We start from the raw sequence: 17,500 nt of genomic DNA, 5'->3' as shown, positions 1-17,500 counted from the left end.
TTTAATACGATTGCCTTCTTTTTTATAATAATGGATTACGACGACACTGTCTTCACCAGCCTAAAAAATGCAAAGGGAAAGACAGAATATTGGGTATACCATCAAATTGTATGTCTCTCCTTCCCTCCTCTTCCTTCCTTCCATTTGTTTTTATTATTGTTTTTATTTCATTTAATTTTATTTTATAACCCTTCATTTCAGCCTAGGTATTTTTTTCCCAACCGCTCATTGTAAACAATGTATTTTTTTTCTTATATTGTTATGTAATTTTTGTTTTATCTTAGGTTAGATCTACATTTAGAGTTCATTACACCAAATTAACAGTTACAAGATCATAATGGACAATCATTAGTTTTTAGGATCTTCACCCCCTATTTGAGATTCTGCTCATGACCTCACGACATGTAGATGCCGGTACGAATTAGCCGTCTGCATGAAATGGTTCTTATTTCCTTAAGCATCACATTTCAGGGTAAATTATTTTTCTGGTTTTGGTTGCAAAATTTTTATTTATGTGTATTTCATTTATATCTCTCTGACCAATATTCAAGTTTGATTGTCTTGGAAATTCGTTGTCTACCGTGCACTGCGTTTGCCGATTTTTCTTTCAATACTTCAATTATTGTATATGCCAAACAGTTAAGTTTATTAAGTATATTCCCCTGGAGCCACTATATTACTACTTGTATTCTGAATACACGCCCTACAAGACCTCTCTTTCTACAGACAAATTAAAAAAAGGTATTATAAACCCAATATGACATCTTAGACTTAGACAGTGACAGGATAGGCATAGGAAGGCACATGATTCTATTCTGCTGTTCGGGAGATGAGGCTAAAGGATTCGCCCCTGCAGGCGGCCCACTCTACAAGGAAAAGCGCATACGGGAATGGTGAAGAAGGACACGCTATCAGGATCCCGCATGGCCCGTCCTCCGTGAATATCTTCCCCAGCCTCTATATGGTGTGTTTAGAAGAGGAAGGAGCCCACTAAGAAGCAGCAAACGTCAAGCAGTGCCAAGGCTCCCTTTGTATTGTTTTTGCCGTTACCTAGGGGAATCTTGAGGACAGGCCCAGGGAACTTAAATTGAGTTTAGCAAGTCCCCACCTTGGAGTGCATCCGGGCCATAAGGATCTAGAACATATGAGTTAGAGAGGTGCCTACCTGTGGCCACATTCCCCCTTAAATTAGATATTCGTTTAATTCTAGATCACCGTCGGGCTTAAAATATTCAAGCGCGTGTGCGGAGTTCATTGTAAATTTGTGTTCTTTTTTTTTTATTGTGTTGCTTTACGGTCATAGGACAGTTTTCCATAAGTCGTCATCCATCCGTTTGATTAATCCACTTAAGAAATTACAAAACATCATGAACAGAGGAGCAAGACTGATAAAAGGTGTCCCACCCGGAGAAAGGATCACCCCTATAGCCTACTAATAAATTTACACTGGGTGCCTATTAAAGCGAGAACTGAGTTTGAAAAATGTACAAAAACCCAAGTTATCAGAACTGGACGTCCATAATATATAAGAGAATTGCTACATATTGTGCAGCCAACAAATCGTGTTGACACGAAAATAGTTACAGATGGTTTCAAACTATTAGAACCTAGATATATGTCTATTGTAGGCTCTAACACCTTTAAATATGCAGCCCTGAGACTATATAATAAACTCCCACTAGACATTCAAAAATTGAAAATACTAAGGCTTTCAAGAAGAAACTGAGAACTTTCTTGTTCTATAAGTGCTTTGATAAAGTGGATTAGATAATAAACGAGTGATATGCGGTGTGAAATGTTGAATGGTTTCGAACGAACATGATAAAATTACTGTGGAAGTCCTGTAGAGAGTAGGGTTCTCCTGCTGTATAGGACCAATAAAACAGCCCGTAAAGTACGTAATTAGATTATCTTTGGCTGGAGGTATACCCACTTTCAATATGAATTTAATAAGCGTAATTAAACTCGGGTTTTAAATGAATAATACAATAACGAAGGTGAATGTGCGTGCAAATCTTTTTTATGTCTAATTGCTAAGTTTTGAACATAATTGCTGTACACCAGCGAAAAACAGCATTTCTCCATAATTAATGTTTGACAACTGCTAGTACCAAGAATGAACACAGTCTATGATTTTTATCCCTCTCCAAACAAACACGCAAACTGTCAGTCTTCGTTGACAGACAAGACAATCTTCATCAACATATCACCTCATACTAGTAGTTTAAATTACTGTTTTGCAGTGATATTCTGAATACAGGCTAGTTATCTATAGCAATTAAGTAGTGAAAATGTTGAAGAGATACCTTACCTTGTTTGTTATCCTTCGATTAGTACAAGTCTCTACCATAAGTAAAGCTTCCAAACTATTGTTTATTGATTGATTGATTTAAAGTTCTCTGGCATCCTGACATCGAAGGTCACTGACGCCAATATCGTTTATTGTAAATAAAGATTAAAACAATATTCAATTAAAACCAGAAAAGTAAATATGTTATAGAAGTTAAATAACATTAAGAAGACCTGCTTCTGATATGAATTTAAAAAAGCTACTAGCATTGTACGACACTTCATGTCCAAGGATCTTGGCAAGGATGAACCTGCCATCTTAACCACGAGCCTCAAACATATATCTATTTCTTTCTGTGCTATTAGTGGGGCAATCAGTCAACAAATGCCTCACTGTCAAGGGTATCAAACAGTCGTCGCAATATGGTTGGCGGTGGCCAGCCAGCAGAATCTCATGTGTCATCCGAGTGTGACTAATGTGGAGACGACAAAGAGTAGTCTCCCATTTTCGGGGCATCCCATTATATCTCCAAGATGATATAACAATCTCAATTTCTCTAATCTTATTTTCGGTTAAACTATCCCAATATTGTTGCCAATTGTTATAAATAGAATTCTTAATTCCTGGCCAAGAGTCATTAAAAAGAATGGGATACCTTCTTGGTAGCAACTGGGCTGCAGCACTCTTTGCCAGTGAATCTGCCTCTTCATTTCCAGACACACCTACGTGTGCTGGAACCCAGCAAAATCGAACTGTTATCCCTTTCAGGCCAGTAATTAAAAGCTACTCTAAAATCTTTGAAAATAAAGAGTTACTAGAATTTAAACCTTCTAAAGCTTGAAGGACACTTCTTGAATCACTATAAACGGTAAAATTGCCCTCCTCCAACGCTATTTTCTCAATAGCGGTTAGTATGCCATAAAATTCAGCAGTAAATATGGAAGATATCGGAGGAAGTGCAGCTCTACAGTTAAAAGAACTACTACATACCTCAAATCCAATGCCAACATCAGATTTGGAGCTATCGGTATATATAAAAGTTGATTCCTATGTTCTCCAACATGTTCCATAAAAAGAAACCTAGCTTCTAATTCAGTCATGTTTTCTTTTAACACCAATAAAATATTTACAAAAAAATTTCTCTGGTAATTTACACGGAGGAGTTGTTGATATCTTAAATGGAAGCACCTTACTTCTAATTATATCAAGACTGTTTAATAATTGTTTCACCCGAAAGCCATAAGGTTGAGGAGATTTTGGGTGCAACTCAAAGTATGTTGAGTGCCTTACAAAGCTTGCAGTCTAAAAGGCTAAAGAATTAGGGAATCTTTGTAACCTAAACCAATACCGAATAAGAGAAGACATTCGGTAAGGGTCTAAAGGTAACTCTCCAGCATCAACAAGGAGACTTGGGTTAGGTGAGGTTCTAAACGCTCCTGTGGACAATCTAATACCAGCATGATGTATTGATTCTAATATCTTTAATCGGCTTGGGGTGGCTAAGGAGTATATTTCACACAACCATTTTTGGAAAAAAACAAGGCCTTGTATATATTCAAAATAATTTTACGGTCTGCCCCCCATGATTTATGGGACAGTACTTTTAGAAGATTCAGAGCCTCAAGACATTTAACTTTTAACTTCTTTAAGTGTGGAACCCATGTCAACCTACAATCAAAAATCAATCAAAAAAATTTAGCTTTTCCTACACATGGGATCCGGGTCTGGAAGTACTCCCCTAATGCGACAGAAATGGACAATAATAGTTTTGCTTGTTGAAAACTTAAACCATTCATATCAGCCCACTGAATAATTTTATCAATTGCGAGTTGTAGTTTTCTCTCAACCATTGCCATTCTAGCTCCAGCAAATGATATGAAGAGATCATCCACAAATAGTGTTGAGAGAACATCCCAGGGAATGACTGAGGATATCCCATTAATTGCTAGTGCGAATAAGGTTACACTCGGCACACTATCCTGGGGAACTCCTTCTTCCTGACATTTACTCTCTGATAGAGTTACCCCAATTCTCACTTGAAAAACTCTATGTGAAAGAAATGACTGAACAAAGAGTGGTAGCTCTCCTCTTAATCCCAATTCATGAATGGTTTTGAGAATACCATATCTCCATGCATTATCATATGCCTTTTCAAGGTAAAAAAAGACTTACATGGTGCTGTTTGGAAGCAAAGACTTCACAAATAGAGGACTCAAGTCGTATCAACACATCAGTAGAGGAGTGCATTTTTCTGAGTCCACACTGGATAGTTGATAAGATACCTTTCTTTTCAAGGTACCACATCAGTCTTGCATTGACCATCTTCTCCATGATCTTACATAAGCAAGATGTCAATGCAATTGGTCGATAGTTTGCTACTAAAAAACCTATCCTTACCCCGTTTTAAAAAGGCTAAAATAATGGCTAGTTCACAAAAACTTGGATAACTATGATCATGCCATATTCTGTTAATAATGCTTAAAATAGATAACTTGGTATTAACATGTACATGTTTAATCATTGCATATGGAATTCCATTGGCTCCAGGGGCTGTATCGTTACACGTAGCAAGTGCAGAATCAACTTCTCTTTCAGTAAAAGGAGAATTGTATGAGTCTTCCCTTCTTGTTGTGAAATCTAAAATTTTCTTTTCTTTAATGCTCCTATACTGGTGACCAGGAGCTGCTTCATACTTGCATGACACATTTGAAAAATGATCAACCATGGCATTGCTAACTTCGATTGCTTCAGTCACATACTGACCATTTACCCTTAACACTGGTGGTGGGTTTGGGGTGAATTAGCCTGCTATCTTTTGCACTTTCCTCCACACAGATAATGTTGGTGTTCTACTGTTACTGGAGGAAACAAACGACACCCAAGACTGGCGCCTAGCTTCTTTCATGGCACGACGGAACTGTGTTCTACATTTCTTGTATATGATTAAATTCTCCTCAGTAAGGCACCTGTGCAATCGAGTTAAAGACTTTCTTGTAGCTCTGTGCAGGGCAGTTAGTTCTGATGACCACCAGGGGACTGGTCATCGTTTGAATATCCCTGTTGTTTTGGGAATGGAATTGACTCCTGCTGTGTGAAGAGTTCCATTAAGTAAGTCAATGGCATCAACACTTTCAAACTGTTCTGCATTTCCTTCAATTTCACTTAGCTCCTGAAATCTATCCCAGTCCGCCTTATCAAGATTCTATCGTGGCGATCTCTGTAAAGGTGGACCATTGTTGGCGTTTATAATGATTGGAGCATGATCACTAGTATGCCAATCAACTAACATTCTCCAATTAAAATCGAGAAGACAGTTAGAGCTTGCAACTAATAGGTCATTGCAGGACAAGGTACCTGCCTGAACATGAAAGTGTCTGGGCTCTCCTGTATTAAGGACTCCTACATATTCATTCTTCAAAATTGATGATATAATATTACCCTATGCGTTTGCCAAAACATCACTCCATAAAGGATGTCTACTATTAAGATCTCTAAGTAAGAGAAAAGGCTGTGGAAGTTGTGTAATCACCTCTACTATATTATCATACGAGATGTTATAATTTGGAGGCAAGTAAAAAGAACAGATTGTGCATTTTCTCCCCATATCAATCTGTACAACCACTGCCAGCAGAGGGGTACAGATAGACAAAGATATTTGTGAAATATCTCGACGAACGTATATAAGACTTCCCCCATAGCTCCCTGCTCGTTGATCATATGGTGTCCTATAGCTAACATACTCTCGAGGACATGGAGTATTAGCATCGAGGTTGCTCTCCTGTAGACATACAATTATAGGGGAGTCCTCACGTATGAGGAGCTTAAGTTCTTCATATTTCACCCTTAAGCCATGGCAATTCCATTGCAGAATGAAGAAAAAAACTATGGTTTATGTTTTGGAAGACACTATGGATGAAGTCTTCCCATTGGTAAAAACTATTTCCCGGTGGTATCTTAAGAGGGATCTTGATATATTGGGTTTTGTGTTTGTCTTTTTCTTTGTGTCCTTTTGATCTAATTGTTGAGGAGGATGGACCTCAACTTGAATTTCTGATTTGTTTAAGTTGTCTTCCAGTTGATCAGAAACATCAGCAGACAAGACATCATATTTATTTGAAGTCGTGACTTTAATGTTTCTTAAGGTAGAAGGCGAGAGAGATGGAGGTCTCTCTATTTTTGGATTAAAAGGTTGTGAGCTATCAGATTTTTGCACCTTCCCCACAACAGGTTCACCAGGTAAATTGGTTTCAAGTGGAACCCCCATCAGATTAGGCAAGGACATGGCCTGAGAGCGGTTTATACTATTGTCTAGAATGGGAGTAGATGGCTTTTGAATATCTTTCAGATCTTTAAGTATCTGTTTTGATTTTTCAACAATTTCTGGATATAAATTTGCGATAGGACTTTCAACCTCTTCAACAAGTTTCATATGTTTCTTTATGTTAGAAGTGAGGATATAATTTTCGTCTGTGTGCTTTGGCAAGTTTTTCTTCAGAACCATTGAAAAAGCTTGCCCTGGTCTTATCTGCTTTTCAAGAGCTCTTTTACAAGCCTCTTTAAAAGTAACCCTTTCCATGGTCCTCATGGCCTGAATTTCTTTTTCAAAGATAAACTTAATACAGCTTTTAGATGTAGCTGGGTGTGCTTCCCCACAATGTATGCAATTTGGATTTTTTGTGCATGGTCCATGACTATTTTTTCCACAGTTGGCACAAACAGCTGGCTTATTAATTAGTTTTTTCTTGCATTTCTGACTTAAATGGCAATACATTTGGCAATGATAACATCGCAATGGGGAGGGGATGTATGGTTTCACCTTCAAAGATAGCCAACCAGCTTTAATAATATTTGGTAATCTGCATTGATTAAATGTTACAATCAAAGTAGCAAGAGGAATACGCAGTTCTCCAACTCTCTTTCTCATTCTGACTACTTTTACTACTTGACTTTTCAGTTCCTCCTCAATTTCTTTTTCCTCTATGAACAGCAATTCTGGAGCATATATCACACCCAAACTGTGGTTGAAAGTGGGGTGCAAAACGCATTTGACACTATGACCATCTAATGTTGTAGGCGTTTTAAATCTTTCACCTTGTATTGGGGATAGTGTCGCTATCAAGAGACTTCCATATCCCTGGGATGAATTTTTGGCTGCACCCCACATATAGTATCTATTTCCCTGATAGCTTTAAAAACATTTACACGCTCCTTTCTTCAATTTTCAAATTCCAAAATAAAAAAAGATTTCATAATTCACTACTTCATAGTGACCAGGTAATACTTCTACTTTTTTATATTTTTTTGTACTGTCATCATTTATCACTTTCTCTCTCTTCTTCTCTAGTGTTTTCTTATAATCGTTCTTTACATAACGTGAACAAGGTTCTAACGTTACAATATTAGAACCAGGGTTGGGATGTTTGTACCGAGGTCCATGTTTGTATTTTTCAGGTCGTCAACAGAGGGGTTGGTTTTTGTCAGTTCTCCTATCTCATGTGGCCCAACACGAGAGGCTTCAGCGGGGACCAGTCCTCTATTAGAGAGAGATTGCCTCTCTTTAGGTGGGCGTACACTGGTCAGTGGGGGTAGTTAGCCCCTCCCACTGGTGACTCCAATGCATGGGGTCGCCCATTAACCGCAAATATGGGTGACTTAAAACCGGATCACTAGAGCCCGACTCTTAACAGACTTGGTCTGCCCCCAATGGGGTCTACCAGAGGGTAATGGCTTCTAAATTGGTACAGGTTGAGATGGAATGCCGTCTATCCCACACTATGCCAAATCTAAAGAAGCAGCCAAAGTATAATCAAACAAGCCAAAGTCGTCAATAAGTTCAAGCCCAAAAGGAAGAGATGGGAGGATAAAAGAAATAATCAAAAGGAAAAGAGAAAGTGCTGACTGATTTAGTTGGATCAACAATTGGGCACCGAGGTCCAGTGGGAAAGCAGTTCCCACTGTTTATTAGAGCCAAGCTGCTAATCCCTAAGCCCCCATCGTCATCAAGGCTTCAGCATCTGGGGGGCTATTGTTTATTGTTAATTAATATTTCACATTGAAATATGTTTCTTCCGATATTATTTTTGCATATAAACCAGTCAAGCTGTTAAAACAATTGACTGATTTCGAGCCTGTATTACAGGATGCATGTGCCCATTGAGATATACTATATATTTACATGTTAACTATCTCTTGTAAATATTGAAACCTAATTTGTTTCTATGTGAAATACAAACCATCATCCTTTATGAAGGGAACAGTCTTGAGCATGTGAGCTGGACAGCCGTTAAAATAGTTAACGGGATATAACGACAGGCGAAAGCAAGGGCAAGAAATCCCTCCCCCTTACTTGTCAAAGCCTCTTCAACTCTTCAGCCGCATCAACTACAGACGTACTGATGTGCCCTTACCAGGAAGTGAATACTGGCGGTTAACTTAGTGACTGCGTGAAAGAGGAATACGTTGTGGAAGGATGTTTTTGTTAAACCATCTGTAAATAAACACACACTGTGTTCTTGCTTAGGGCATGAATGTTCTAAATCATCTCTGCGTGTTGAGCATAGGTCCTAGACTCCTTACGGTGGCAAATGTATGCCTGGGGCAGGGAGGAGGAAGAGAGCTTGGCTTCTTCCTTCCGCTCATTGAGTGCTTTTGCTTTCGCTGCCATGTGCTTGCTCTCCCTAACTCTTTTCCTGGGGAGTGTGTGGCAGAAGCAAGGAGCCCACAGACATAGATCAGCAGATTTCAGGTGTTGGCAGCATGTGGTGTTTGCCGCCTGTCGGAAGTTGAAGGCTCTTCTCTGATTGTGCTCGCATTGATGACGAGTGGGATTTAAGTGTATTTTGGCCTCCTTAAGTCTTTCCGGTAGGCTCCCCAGTGTCTCCTTGGTGAGGACAGTGGTCAAGGGCGTGTCAGTGTTCGTAGTGGTTCCCTTTTGTAGGGGCCCTGGGGCTGAGGGCGTGTTTTCTCAGGGTGCCAGGGGAGAGTCCCAGTACTTTTCCCTGTCCAGCCATTCCTTTCCCCCTGCCTATATGCCTTTCCCTGACTCTTTTGCCTGGAGGGGGAGTTTGGGAATTCTGCCTTTTGTAAATGTGGTTTCCCTCCAAGTGAAAGTGTTCTCGCAGTGCTGTAGTTCCTGTTGGAGCAACCCCTCTGGTTCTTCCCTTTGGGATGTGTCGTTGTCTGAGTTTCTCAGACTTCAACTCCTCTGCTGCAAAGCCTAGGGAGGCTTGGAAAGAGGAAGAAATGTAAGCATTCTTTTTCCTCCTACAGCTCTACGTTGTTCTCTTTGACGTCTGACTCTGTCACTTCTTCTAAGATGAAGAAGTTGAGAGCTTGTCAGTCGTAGTCGGAAGGAAGGGCTGATGCACAGGACTGTGACCCTGTGTCACGGTCTTGAGCCTGCTCCTCTTCAGTTTCTAATCACTTTTTCTAAGAGGACGAAGAAGTTGGGGGTGTCTTGTCAGCTCTAGTTGTAGGAAACGGCTCCTTTCGACACCACCTCTCCTCTTGAGTTTCGGTTTCCTTGGGCTGAGGCACAGGACCGGGGCATGATCCTGAACCTTTACTCCTCGTTGACTTCCGACTGTTATTTCCTCTAAGATAAAGAAGTCGAGGAGGGCTTGTCAGGCAAGGGAACCATGGCGCTGTATTTCGATACCCCAGTGCCAACTCATGGGGCTAGAGCAGTGATTCTGTATTGCAACATTAAACCTCGAGGCTGGGTTTGTGTCCCTTACTACCCCAGTAGCTAAATGGGACTGTTTATGGCTCTGTGTTTAACACCCCGGAGCTAATGCAGAGGGTTGGGGCCGTGGCTCTGTGTTGTGGCCTTGAGCCTCATATTTTGTCTCCTAATATCCAGGTATCAACGCTAGACTGGTTACGGCTCCATGTTTTGGCTTTCCGGGACCGGGATGGGGTCGTGACCCTGTGTCATGTCATCGATCCTGTGTCCTGCTGAAGCTGGACTCCGGTCCCTGACTACCCTGGTAGCCAGTCGGATCTGGTGTTTTGCCTCTATGTTTACGCCCTCGGAACTGATACACGGGGCCGGGGTCAGGGCCGAGACCCTGGGTAGTGGCTTCAAGCCTCAGCCACTGCTCAGGTCCCTGCCTACCTCGGTACCAATTTGGACAGTTACAGCTCTGCATTTCTGCCCCTCCAGCGCTGGAATCGTGACACTGTGTCATATGGCTTCTAGCTGTGCCCCCCTTCTACCTAGTTAACCATATGGTACAAGCGTAATTTCACCAACACATGCCCCTGGCCTGTCCCCTTGCAACGGCTCGGCTTGGGTCCCTGGTTATCCTGGTTGCCAAGCGGCACAGGTGTGGCGTCATTAACCCATGTCATGGTTTCGAGCCTCGGCCCTCTCAGATCAGCATATTGAATATTACGTTCACATTTTCCAGAAGTTATTATAGGCTAGAAAATGTCGTGAAACATTAATTAATCTCCAGTGATACCACTTTTCGTCAATTTCATTAATTTTTTAAGTGGTAAAGCGCAATATCTGGCATACAGTGCTCTGTGACTGGCCTTTAGGTAAAAATCCTTATCTACCCGTCTCAATTACTCTTTAATGCAATTTATGATAATTTAGTAACACTTTGATAGCACATAATTAAGTATTGCATTTTTTTTATTAGCCTTCAAGTTTAGCATAGACTAACTGATATCAAGAAATAGGCAGATTCACGGCAGGCATCTTATTCCAGTCTACAACTGTAACAGTTACGGCTTCCATTCGGGCAAGACATGTGTTTGTATACATCCGACATAAATCAACAAGCTAGCAAGATGTTCTTAATCCTAAGCATCCTCTTCTTATCACCCTCCTCCTCTTGTTAGTGTCAAGGTTTCAAGTTAGGACTTATGTTGTTTTTATTATCGGGTATATGGTTGACAGTAATGAGAATATGTAGCATGTCAGTTGTCAGGTACTTAAAGTACTTTGAATATGGGTTCTCAAATTTGTCCATGTTGCTATACTGCTTAAATACTTCCGACTACCTTTGCTATAATGTACGATGCACTTTAGATTGCACTACAAGGTAAATTTTCAGTAAACTAAGCTATCAAACAATTCTTATGCATTTTACTCTATATTATAGAAAGAAACTAATCAAAATAGGATAGTTGTGCAATAGGGTATTTCTAATTTACATCTAAAGATAAGAGCTTTACATTATTAAAAGAAAAAAACATCATACCCATATTCAATACAAGGTTTAATTGAAACACCATTCTGATGAATTTTAAGCGTCTATTTCCAAACTGGTTCACATAACACACAATGGTGGGTTAGAGAGGTACACTTATTGTATGCTTAGCTCTCGGGCCAGTGGCCGAAATCACCTGTAGCCAAGATAAAAGGAAAAACAAAAATGCCTTACATGGTGATAATAGGGATCATCGGGTCGGGAGAAGGCAGGGAGTGACATTAAAGGAGAAAGGAGGTAATGATTGAGATGACGTTTGAGGAGAGAGAGAGAGAGAGAGAGAGAGAGAGAGAGAGAGAGAGAGAGAGAGAGAGAGAGAGAGATGTTAGTCTGGAATAAAGGGCATAGTAAGTGCTTACGATAAGGGGAAAGGGATGTCTTAGAACCCTATAGATCTTTAAGTGGTCGTGAAGCTACATTATCTTTAATGTACATTCATATTGTTCTTTAGGCATTTTTTTATGAAGATGAGACAACTGGAAGAAAACTCAAATCACAGTAGAAATTTGAGAGAGGATCCTCAAATTACAGAGATACAAGTGGTGCAAAACACCAAAAAAGATCACTAGAAAGACATGAAAATTATCATTCTTATTACATCACCAACCTCGCCTCTTCATTCTGGATCGAGGAAGAGTTTCCCATTGTAAGAAAAAACAAGGTTTCCATATGGATGGACTGATAACTGTGACAACAAATTAAAATTTCATCCTTCAAAATTTAACACCCGCCCCCCCAGCAGTCATTATCTTTTTAGGTAATACCTTATTTTTTTTTTTTGCGTCATATCGAAAATAATAATTCAACCCCTCCGAATTTTAAAATTTATATTTTTGTTTTTATTTCTGAGGTACATGAGAAATCGAATTCAATGAGTTGAATGGAGATTGAAATTTACTTATTACGCAAGTCGTTTTTTAATCAATGCTCGACGCTATATCTTTGCCCATGCAAATCGTATTTGTCACGAAAGGATACGTTGCTGATGGCTTGGATATTTCAACTTTTCATTTCATAGTTTAATTATTAAAGTTTTAAAACCAAAATAAATACTTCCATATGTATAGGCATATAATTTTTATATACATACATATATGCATATACATAATATAGATACAAATAATCATGTATATATATATATATATATATATATATATATATATATATATATATATATATACAGTTATTACATCAAACAGTCAAGGACTCGTTAATGATAATTCATGAAAGAATCTTCCAACATAAATTCCTTTACTACTTCAGACGTTTTACAAATAATAGATCCATAGCACCATTTAATATAAGCTTTTACAACACAGACACTGACGGCTTCCAAAAGACCCTCAACATACATTTATATATATTCTATATATATCTATATATAATCTGTTACATCTCTCTCTCTCTTTATATATATATCTTATATGAAAATTGAAGTCTATTTCCATTGAAGGTCCTGAGGAAGTATTCTTGGTTGACATTGATACACAGCTTTTTTTCAGCAAAGGAACTGAAATTAACACACCTCTATTTGCCAGGCGCAAGCCAGTCGTCGACCATCGCTTAAACGTCGTTAACTTTCTAATCCTTGAGTTGTCTCTCATTTTGACATCACCAGAGAACGCCAAGAACATAGTGTTTACTCACTTAGAAAATGTCATATATATATATATATATATATATATATATATATATATATATATATATATATATATATATATCCATTTCCCTTTTCTTGCCATTCATGAAATGCTGTTATCATTACAATGGACAGGCTTCGCCTTCCTCGGTGGTTACTCAATTCCTTTGCGCACAATATTAATACTATACATAATTGCAATACCAGTTTTCAATATACTTTTGTTTTGAAGTTAGTGTCCTAACGTTGATATCTAACACATGTTTAAAATATAATCCATCCAGTAAATCATATCAAAATAGACATACGAACTACCTTATTGACAAACTATTACCAAAAAGAGATGCAGATTGGGCGGCAAAAGGATGGAAAGCTTCACGGGGTTCAGTCAGTCGGGGATGAAAAGAGATGTCTACTTGCTTCAGGAAGTGGATTTGAGAGGAAGGGGGTGTGGTGTGGGGTTAGTTGGGGGGGGGGGGGGGGGAAGCAACCGTCCAGTTTGAAATTCAAAGGCTTTCAAATAACAACTTTCTAGCATTTGCTTGGGGGTACACCAGCATATATTTTATAGTGAAGGGACCAAAAATGGGCAAAGCCAAGCTAAGTAACCTCCAGCACAGTCATATGTTTTCATCCTCGTCCAGACAATCGCCACCAAAGGCGCTTTCCACACTTGTGCTGACTGCAGCGCATCTTATCAAGAACATGATACATGTCCATATGAAACACAAATTTGTCACAGCGACAAGAAGACCACGGTAGCCTTAATAACGAGATGTGAAAGGGTAATGGGGGTTAACATGTTATCTCGTTATATACGACATCAACTGCTTCCTCAACTGGACAAGTTTATTGTTTTCAGTATCTCTCGTATTGAAAGTCCACAATGAATACGAAAGCGTTCAGGGAATGTCGGTAAAGGTGATCTATATATGTATATCATACCTATATTCGCGACTGTGGATAAGGGACACTGTCTTTATGAGTGAAGAGCAATATGGTCTATCCCTCTTGTTACCAAGGTCACTTACAATGTCTTTATCAAAATGTAATTATAAGAAATTTTTTTTTTTTAATCTCTCTGGTCAACCCAATGACTGCTTCGAACGGTAATTTCAATTTCTGCAGGTTTAGTTTTGCGAAACCATCAAAATGCATCATTGCAATACGTGAAAAACGTCCAGTTGAGACTTTCCTCCTCTTTGGCCCATGGATAGCTGCTCATCGTGCTTTTCACGAAACATAGCCTTCCCTCACCAGCAGTCACGGCATACATTGAAATGGAAATGCAAAATACAATTTTATCTTTCATTCAAAAATGTCAATAAAAAATGTTGTTCAGCCCGCAAAGGCACAGATAAAAAAGGGTGACAGACAGCAGAAGTTGGATGGGTTAGTTTTGACGGGCAATGGAAAAAGGAGAAGAGTTAGCTCGTCAAAGTGTTCGCTTATACCTTTGTGGGTTCTATTCTGAGTCGGTTTTCTGTTAGTTTTTTTTTTTTCTTTTTAAATGAATCTTGATTCTCTTAAAAGGGATTTTAGTCCAGTCGACATTCTAATGACGTAAATATTTTAACTGGCATCAATAATAAAAGGCAATGACATGTGTAAAATTCCAAGGAAATGACTGTATTCATAGGTTTATATACTTGTCTTTATGTGGATGTTCCTATAAGACAATTGGAAGAAACCCGGCTTCCCACAAAACCTACAGAGACCTTGCGAACAATGCTTTCAGGAGAAACAACGTACAGTACATTACATCCAACAAGTGCTTGAATCGAATTGCCCAATCCACGCAATACTTATAAAAGACATCACTTGAATAAACGCCCCTTTCGTGCCTTCAAGTCCTTCGTCAACAATCAAAGCATGCTCTTTTTTTTCCAGAGAACTACTCGCCCTTGGAACAATGGATGGTATGTACACTTAATTGATATCTACATATTACCATTTCAGGAAAATATAAAATACAGTGGGAAGTATACAAACAGGCGTTGGTTTCATATGAGTGAATAGGACTTAACACCTGAACAGCAAAGATAATATTCATCAGTTGAATTATAGCAACTTTATGGCCCGGGGATAACACATTATCAAGAATAAATGACAAAAAGTAGAATCACAAGATTTTTCCATCACATTATGCAGTTTCGTAATATTTCAAGAATATTTATTATCAAACCCATCAATAAGCAATTTAAGAAAGTTTATGAATACACCAACTAACACAGCAATAAAAAACCAAATAAATGGGAACCTACATAAAAACAGAGCAAAAATGAATGAAAGTGCATTAGACAAAAATGGCAATGAGACCTACGATGATTACCAGATATACATGAGCAGGCGAACGAATATAACCGTCACGATGACTGACAAGAAACTTTCCAGTCACGAGATACCCGAAGACTCCCTTCTGCGCCTGCTGACAGACTAAGAAAGTCACGTGACAGGTTCTGACCCACGGTTTCAATCCATTGGCTGCATCAGCTCGATTGACTCCAATCGGATTGGCTGCATCAGAGACCTTTAACCTATCGGTGGAAAGTGAAGGGGTGAATTCTCAGACAGCGTTGTAGGCTAAATCTAGCAAGGATGTGTACCTAATTACTCTAAGTGAGGCTCTTGGGTGACATTTAAAACTGTTATTAAAACACACGATATTAAAACCTAGTGCAAAACACATGAAGCACACTTGATAAGTGAGACACTTAGCTTTTCGTTTTTTTAAATTTACAATTCCAACCCAAAGCGAATGATACCTGGACATTTCAACAACCCCATCAAAAGCTTTATACAAGGGTATTTGGAGTATAAATAAGCAAACGGGTAGACGGTCCCGTCTGTATCTGAAATACTGTCGGTATGCATGCATGGATGTCTGCAAAGAATTCGACTTACGTGAACCTACATTTAAGTATGCATTTCATATATCCTGTTCGCGCCAACCCAAATGACAAATGAATGTCTTAGGTAATGGTAAGCACAGACGGAATCAGCGTTCAGTTAAACTATATATATATATATATATATATATATATATATATATATATATATATATATATATATATATATATATATATATATATATATATATATATATATATATATATATATATATATATTTATACATACATGGATGTTCTGCATACATCTTGAAGACTATATATATCTTTTTATAAACTCACTAACAGGCAAAAGTGTAGAATTAGTTTTCTAGAATGTGTCCACTACACAACATCGAACGAACACAAGTTTATGAAAACACCTAAAAATATGCAACGCCAAGATCCTTCTTTATGATCTCCATAGGCAAAACAAATAAATAAGCAAGCAGGCAATAATGGATTAAAATTTCGTCACATCAATACTTTTTACTCCGTTCCGTGAAAATCCAAAGTAATAAGTCTTATGATATATAAAACTTTAATAACACTTATATATATATATATATATATATATATATATATATATATATATATATATATATATATATATATATATATATATACAGTGTATATGTTTGCAGCCATCTAGCCCTGAAGATATAATAGTTGGACCTTTTTTTCACGGTCCCTGGCATTCCCTTGTGTTTGTTGACCTAGAAATCTTCTCCTTTCTTCCTTTCCTTTTTTTTCTCTCTCCTCTTAATGGTTCAGAGCGACGTCCGCGAGTCGATTCTGCTGGACTAATGAGACCTTGTTTCTTTGCGAGAATGGAAAGACGAGAAAAATGTTATGTTGGCTGTTTTATTTCATTAACTTTTTTTTTTCTCTTTGTAACGACTCTGTCTTATCCCAAGAGGCATGAAAAGAGGATAATTAGCAATTTGGGAAGATACTGATATGCATATATGTATGGTAAAACTTGTTGTGCGAGTGTGTGTGTATATATATATATATGTATATATATATATATATATATATATATATATATATATATATATATATATATATATACACGTGTGTGTGTTTGTGTATGTATATATATTATACCTATATATATTAGTATATATATACATGAATAAATATATATATATATATATATATATATATATATATATATACATGAATATATATATATATATATATATATATATATATATATATATATATACAGATTATATATATACATATATATGTGTATATATACAGTATTTATATATATATATATATATATATATATATATATATATATATATATATATATATATATATATATTCATGTATATATATATATACTTATATAGGTATATATATATACACACATTATATATATATATATATATATATATATATATATATATATATATATATATATATATATATATAATACACCATAACAAGT

This window comes from Palaemon carinicauda, chromosome 1 (genome assembly GCF_036898095.1).
Source record: "Palaemon carinicauda isolate YSFRI2023 chromosome 1, ASM3689809v2, whole genome shotgun sequence".
Lineage (NCBI taxonomy): Eukaryota > Metazoa > Arthropoda > Malacostraca > Decapoda > Palaemonidae > Palaemon > Palaemon carinicauda.
Note: the sequence above shows the minus strand (reverse complement) of the source record.